This window comes from Juglans regia, chromosome 4 (genome assembly GCF_001411555.2).
Source record: "Juglans regia cultivar Chandler chromosome 4, Walnut 2.0, whole genome shotgun sequence".
Lineage (NCBI taxonomy): Eukaryota > Viridiplantae > Streptophyta > Magnoliopsida > Fagales > Juglandaceae > Juglans > Juglans regia.
In genome coordinates, this window is record NC_049904.1 from 1,057,280 (window position 1) to 1,063,279 (window position 6,000).

Genomic DNA, 6,000 nt, shown 5'->3' on the forward strand with positions numbered 1-6,000 from the left:
AATGGCCTGGCAACAAAGGTGGCTCTTTATCCCTATATGTTTTCCAACGAACTACGATTGTCATTTTGCCGTCCGGTGCTTGATATTCTGGATTTACTGCAACTAGCCCCGGTGCAACTTAATCCCAATGCTTGGCGTCTCATTATGGCTAGTTGTGTGGCCTTTCGAATTGTTCTAAGTGATTTGGAAGATTATCCCGATTTAACTGCTCGAAAATTTCTATCAGTGAATCGCATCAATCGGCTTTCTGGAAACATTTGTAGTTTCCAGTCCCAATCCATCGAGAAATGTTTTACTATTCTAGAGAGGCATCATTCTTCAATAAAAGATTGGTACCGTCAGTTCTTTTTTGTAAAAGGCTCATATTGGGAATGCCCAGAAGGAGAGTTTGAATACAGTGAGTTTCCTATCCTATCTGTTTGGGGTAAGGTTCTGACTACCAAATCTCTCTCCATAAATTTATCGAAGAGAGAAGACTTCAGAATTGCTTCTGTAATGTCTTGGGTAGCCGCTCATCCAACCCTTGCAAAGTCTGTTTGGAGGAGAAGAACATTCGCCGTTATATCGTCCATCCTCACCATGCACATGTGCCAGGTCGGGACTTCTTAATGGTTCCACTCTCTCCTTCGAGAGAAAAGCGCCACACAGCCTCTTCTCCTGAAAGCATCAGCCCCAGCGGTCCTGAACAGAGGAAGGTACTTTCGTGCCTATTTAGTCGGTCCCTACCAAGGAGATCCCTGCAAATCCTTTGCGTCCTACTCCGTCGAGTGTCCCTAGTAAGGAGAAGAGGAGTTCCAGTTAAGTTTCTAAAGAGAGCAGTTCCCACCGAGCTGTTAAAGAGAACGGTTCCCACCGAGTAGCTCTTGAGAGCAGTTCTCATCGTACCGCACCTCTCAATGAGCTACTTTAGCAAACAACCACCGAGAGCTTTTTTTTCTTTTTTTTTTTTTTGAGATTTCGAAGACCCTTCTTCCTTCTATTACATTCGTTTGAACAAATGACAATAAAATTTTGCCTTCTTTTCTAGGCCCTGCTAGGGGAGATGAGGCTGATGTTGCCATTGCTTTCACCTTTTCTTCAACTTTTGACCACCCGGCGTCTCGGGGTCCTGGTGCAACGACAGGAGCTTTTCCCTCATTTAAGAAGGCTCTTAGTCAGGGTGAGGTTACTTCATGCAAGCCATTGACCCCTTTTGAGGAGAGACTTGCCAAGGTTGAAGCTTCCTTCAAGGAATGTTTGAATAACTCCCCCATTTCACCTCCAGAGCTCCCAGGTGTGACACCCCCCCAGCTTTCATTCGGTTCCCATTCCAATAGTTCTCTTCACTCCTTTGATCCCACCTTTGGGAATGGACATGGAGGTTACTCCCATTGGAGATAGAGGGATAACTCCTTTGGAGATTGTTGAGCCATGTTCCAAGGGGACTGGAGAATCACCTAGGATGGTGGAACCGTGTCGCGAGGTGACTGCCCAACCGGTTCCTCCTGATGTTCCAGTTTCCTAAGTGTTGGAGCCAACTCCCGAGCTGGTTCCCTTAATAATTCCAGAAGTTGCCCCTTCTCGTCCGATCCTTCAGGTATTTGCTTCTTGCGCCTTTACTCGAACATTCTTTTCTCTTCTTTTTGTTTTACCTTATGCCGAGCGGCTTATTCGTTTCAGGAATGCACCCCCCCTCAAGCCGAGTCTACTCCTCTGTTCTTTGAAGATGCTGTTATGGTGGAGGATGATTCCTCCCCCACTTCCTTATTTTCTTAGAATGGTTCTCCTCGTCCTGGGATCACCCAAGCTGATAGCTCGGCTCAAGTTGAAGAACGACTAAACTCTCAGTTGGTGCCTCCCCAGGCTCCCCAAGTCGAAGTTCCTCTTCAGCGTGAGGAGGAATCGGTTCTTCCTTCCATGCATATTGAAGCCATTCTACCGTTGGTATGTATAGAACCTTCTTCCTCTTCTGGGAGAGGAAATTCACAGGAGCCTGGGCTAGGTTTTAAGAAGGCTCGGGTGGAGTCTTTCGAAGCTCAGGCTCAGAAGTTCATGCCTCTGTTTGCCAATGATGTGTTTCTTCTCTGTATATTGACCTCAATTCATTTCTTTGCCACTTGCCCCTAAATTTTATATTTAGAAATTGAGGGAAATCGTATGGAGATCTCCTTAAAAGTCCAGGAGTTGAAATCTGCTAAGAAAGAAATAGAGGATCTTCAAGTTCACTCCGACCTTCTTTTCACCAAGAGGGGAGAAGCCCAAGCCGAGGTTTAGAGGCTGGAGTGTGAGCTGGACTCCGTCCTGGAAGAGCTGAGACAATGCGAAGTAGCCGCCGAGTCATTGGAGAAGGAAAAAAGGCATGCCATTGAAATTTACTACCGGATGTTCCACAAATATATGGGGATCGCCAAACAAGGAGACAAGATAAGGACTTCAGCTAGGGTCACGATTTCCCGTCTTGAGTCTTCTCTAGAAGCTGCTCGGCTTCGTGCGGAACTTATTAATTCCCAACTCAGAAAAGCTCCCGCTCTGCGCGATAAATCTTGGATTTATGGGTATAGGGAAGGTCTTGAGCGTCTCTGAGAGGTGCTGCTTGAAGATCATAAGATCGACCTTCACACTTTAAATCTTCGAGAAACTGCTCTGAATAAGTCCTCTTACGAAGAAATGTTGACCTGGGGTGTACATGACTTGCCTCTGGTCTTCCGCGATGCTCCTCCTTAGTCAGGTTGACTTTCTTTTTATTTTTCCATTTCTAGACCCACATTTAATTTTTGATGTAATTTTAAGAATTCTACACAAATGAATGTACCTTTAGTTTGTTTGAACTTGGCTGATTGAAGCCTTTTTCTTCCTTTTCTGTCGATTACATTCGATTGTTTTCCATTGCTAATTCTATGCCCGAATGTAGTCAATATTATTATTATTACTTTTTTTTTTTTGTTGAAGGAAATCCGAGCTAGCGTCTTTCTAGTTGATGGGGTCTTCACTAAGTTCTATTGCCAAATATTTAGGGCGCAGAACCACTTGCTGCTTGTTTACCACATGGCACCACTTTGCTGCGTGTTTACCGCGCAGCACAACTTTGAGCACATGGGCATCTCGACCTATTGTTGATTTTTTGCGTGGAACCACTTTGCTGTGTGTTCACCGCGTAGCACCATTTTATGCATGTAGGCGTCCCGACCAACTGTTGATTTGTCACGCGGCACCACTTTGCTGCGTGTTTACCTCGCAGCACCATTTTATGCACGTGGGCATCTTGACCTATTGTTGATTCCACGTTGATCCTGAAACTACCTTTATTAACGTCCTTTCAATTCCTGTTTGTTTTTAATATTGTTTAAACCCGTCAATGCAATTATGCTTGCAGTTAATCCTATCATTAACTTCTCCACAAACTCCGTGTAGCATGTCGGTTGCAGTTTCTACATTTAATCCTATCATTAACCTCTCCACGAACTCTGTGTAGCACGTCGGTTGTAGTTTCCACCTTTTTTGAATCTCAATGGAATACAGTTTCCCACCAGAGACACGTGGACATTCTGGGAGGTTTCGGAGATGCGTGGCCGCCCAAGGAGATCTAAAGAGTTACAGTGCCCTGGAATGCTGAACATCATTCTCGCCTATAAAAAAGGGCTTTTCCATTTTCCTGGGGAATTCATCTCATTCCATTCTTTACTCATTCTTTCTAAGCTTTGGTGACTTCCAATTTCTCATTCCTTTCCCATTTCATATTTTTCCTCATAAGGGGCAACGTCTTCTTTTATGGTGTTCAAGCTGTCGCTGGTTAAGGCGGTTTGAATATCAAAGAAGAAATAAGCCACCCATACTTCTTGTCCTTGCCCTTATGCTTATGCTGCCTCACTTATTCACGCCTCTTTGCTTACGAGGGTCGACTCCTGAAGTTATTGTACAGGAACTCATTGCGTATGAGTCTTGTACGGAGCAAGAACAGGACAGTGGCATGGCAGTGGAGACTGAGGCGAATAAGATCAGACGGTTCAAGGTGGCAATCAAATCTTTAGAGTTGATTTCTCTTGTCGCTCCACCATCCATCTGTTCTCCACGACGTCCATCGCGGTTAACCCCGAACCTAGTTCATTCTCTAGAGAACTTGGGTGGGGTGCCACTGGACTCCCCTATTTCTGGTAAGGAAGGCACAACAATGATAAGCGTCATGCTTGGTGCTGTGTGGGGATAGTATTGCACTACTGAGCGCCCTATCTTTGCTCAGACAAATCCGGATCTACCGAGCGCCCATCTTTTCGAAGGAGAAGTTGTTCTGCCGATCCTCCGGTTGAACCAGAACAGAACGAGCTTCCACTGGACGCCCTTCTCCCTGATGGAGATATTGCATCGCTGATCATTCTACTTTAATCTGGACGAGACTCTTATTTTCATTCCTTTCAATCCTTGATAATGTAATATCCTTTTTGTAATCTTGATGATGTAATAAAATGATCTTATATATATACATATATATATATATATATTATGCTTGTTCGCACGATTCTATGTTGTATTCCATTTTTGTACATCGAGTTTGTATTCCACGAAGGTCAGCAAGTCTAATCTAGGGACTGGTTTGTATGCAGACCCGCTCTTGAGCCTAAGTCGTGTGAAGTCCACACCCACGGCTTTTTACCGAGCTGCAATATTCTTGTTTCTTTGTTCTCCTTTCTTTTTCCTTTTACTCTTCCGCGTGGTCAGTCAAGTGTCAGTCGAATGACTGGGCTTTATACCCTGCTTTGGCTGTGCTGAATGATTAACAAAATAATTTTGTGTACCTGGCTGCATGGGCGCCTCTTTTCATTTCATTCTTGTCGCTTCTTCCTTCACTTTATCTGTTCTCCAACTGGCTCTTATAGGTTGGCAGAGCCCGAGGGTTCTACTCCCTTACGATTGCATTCTGAATGGCACTCATAGGTTGGCAGAGCCTGAGGGCCCTACTCCTTCTCCAATGCATTCCGATTGGTAGGTTGGTAAAGCCTGATGGCCCTACTCCCTCACCAATGCATTCCAAGCAGCAACTTTGCACGAAACTCGACAAGTCATTGGGACTTGCGTGGTGAATAGTTGTTAGCAGGGCAAAGCTCTTGGCTCTGGTCCTGTGTTTTATACTTCGTGGATTGGCACTTATAAGTTGGCACAGCTCGAGGGCCGTGCTCCCTCACCAATACATTCCGATTGGTACTTATATGTTATCAGGGCCCGAAGGCCCTGCTCCCTCACCAATGCATTCCAAGCAGCTACTTTGCACGAACCTCGGAAAATCATTGGGAGTTGCATTGTGAATAGTTTTTAGTAGGGCAGAGCTCTTGGCTCCGGTCTTGTGCTTTATACTTCGTAGATTGACACTTATAGGTTGGCAGAGCTCGAGGGCCCTGCTCCCTCACCAATGCATCTAGGCAGCAACTTTGCATGAAACTCGGCAAGTCATTGGGACTTGCATTGTGAATAGTTGTTAGCAGGGCAAAGCTCTTAGCTTTGGTCCTATGCATTATACTTCGTGGATTGGCACTTATAGGTTGGCAGAGCTCGAGGGCCTTGGTCCCTCACCAATGCATTCTGATTGGTACTTATAGGTTGGTAGAGCTCGAAGGCCCTGCTCCCTCACCAACGCATTCCAAGCAGCAACTTTGCATGAAGCTCGGCAAGTCATTGGGACTTGCATTGTGAATAGTTGTTAGCAGGGCAGAGCTCTTGGCTTTGGTCCTATGCATTATACTTCGTGGATTGGCACTTATAGGTTGGCAGAGCTCGAGGGCCTTGGTCCCTCACCAATGCATTCTGATTGGTACCTATAGGTTGGTAGAGCTCGAAGGCCCTACTCCCTCACCAACGCATTCCGAGCAGCAACTTTGCATGAATCTCGGCAAGTCATTGGGACTTACGTTGTGAATAGCTATTAGCAGGGCAGAGCTCTTGGCTCTGGTCTTGTGCTTTATACTTCGTGGTCGATCTAGAGATCGGGCTTGTTTCTGGTATCTAGCCGTTTGTTGGGAACATAACAATGCA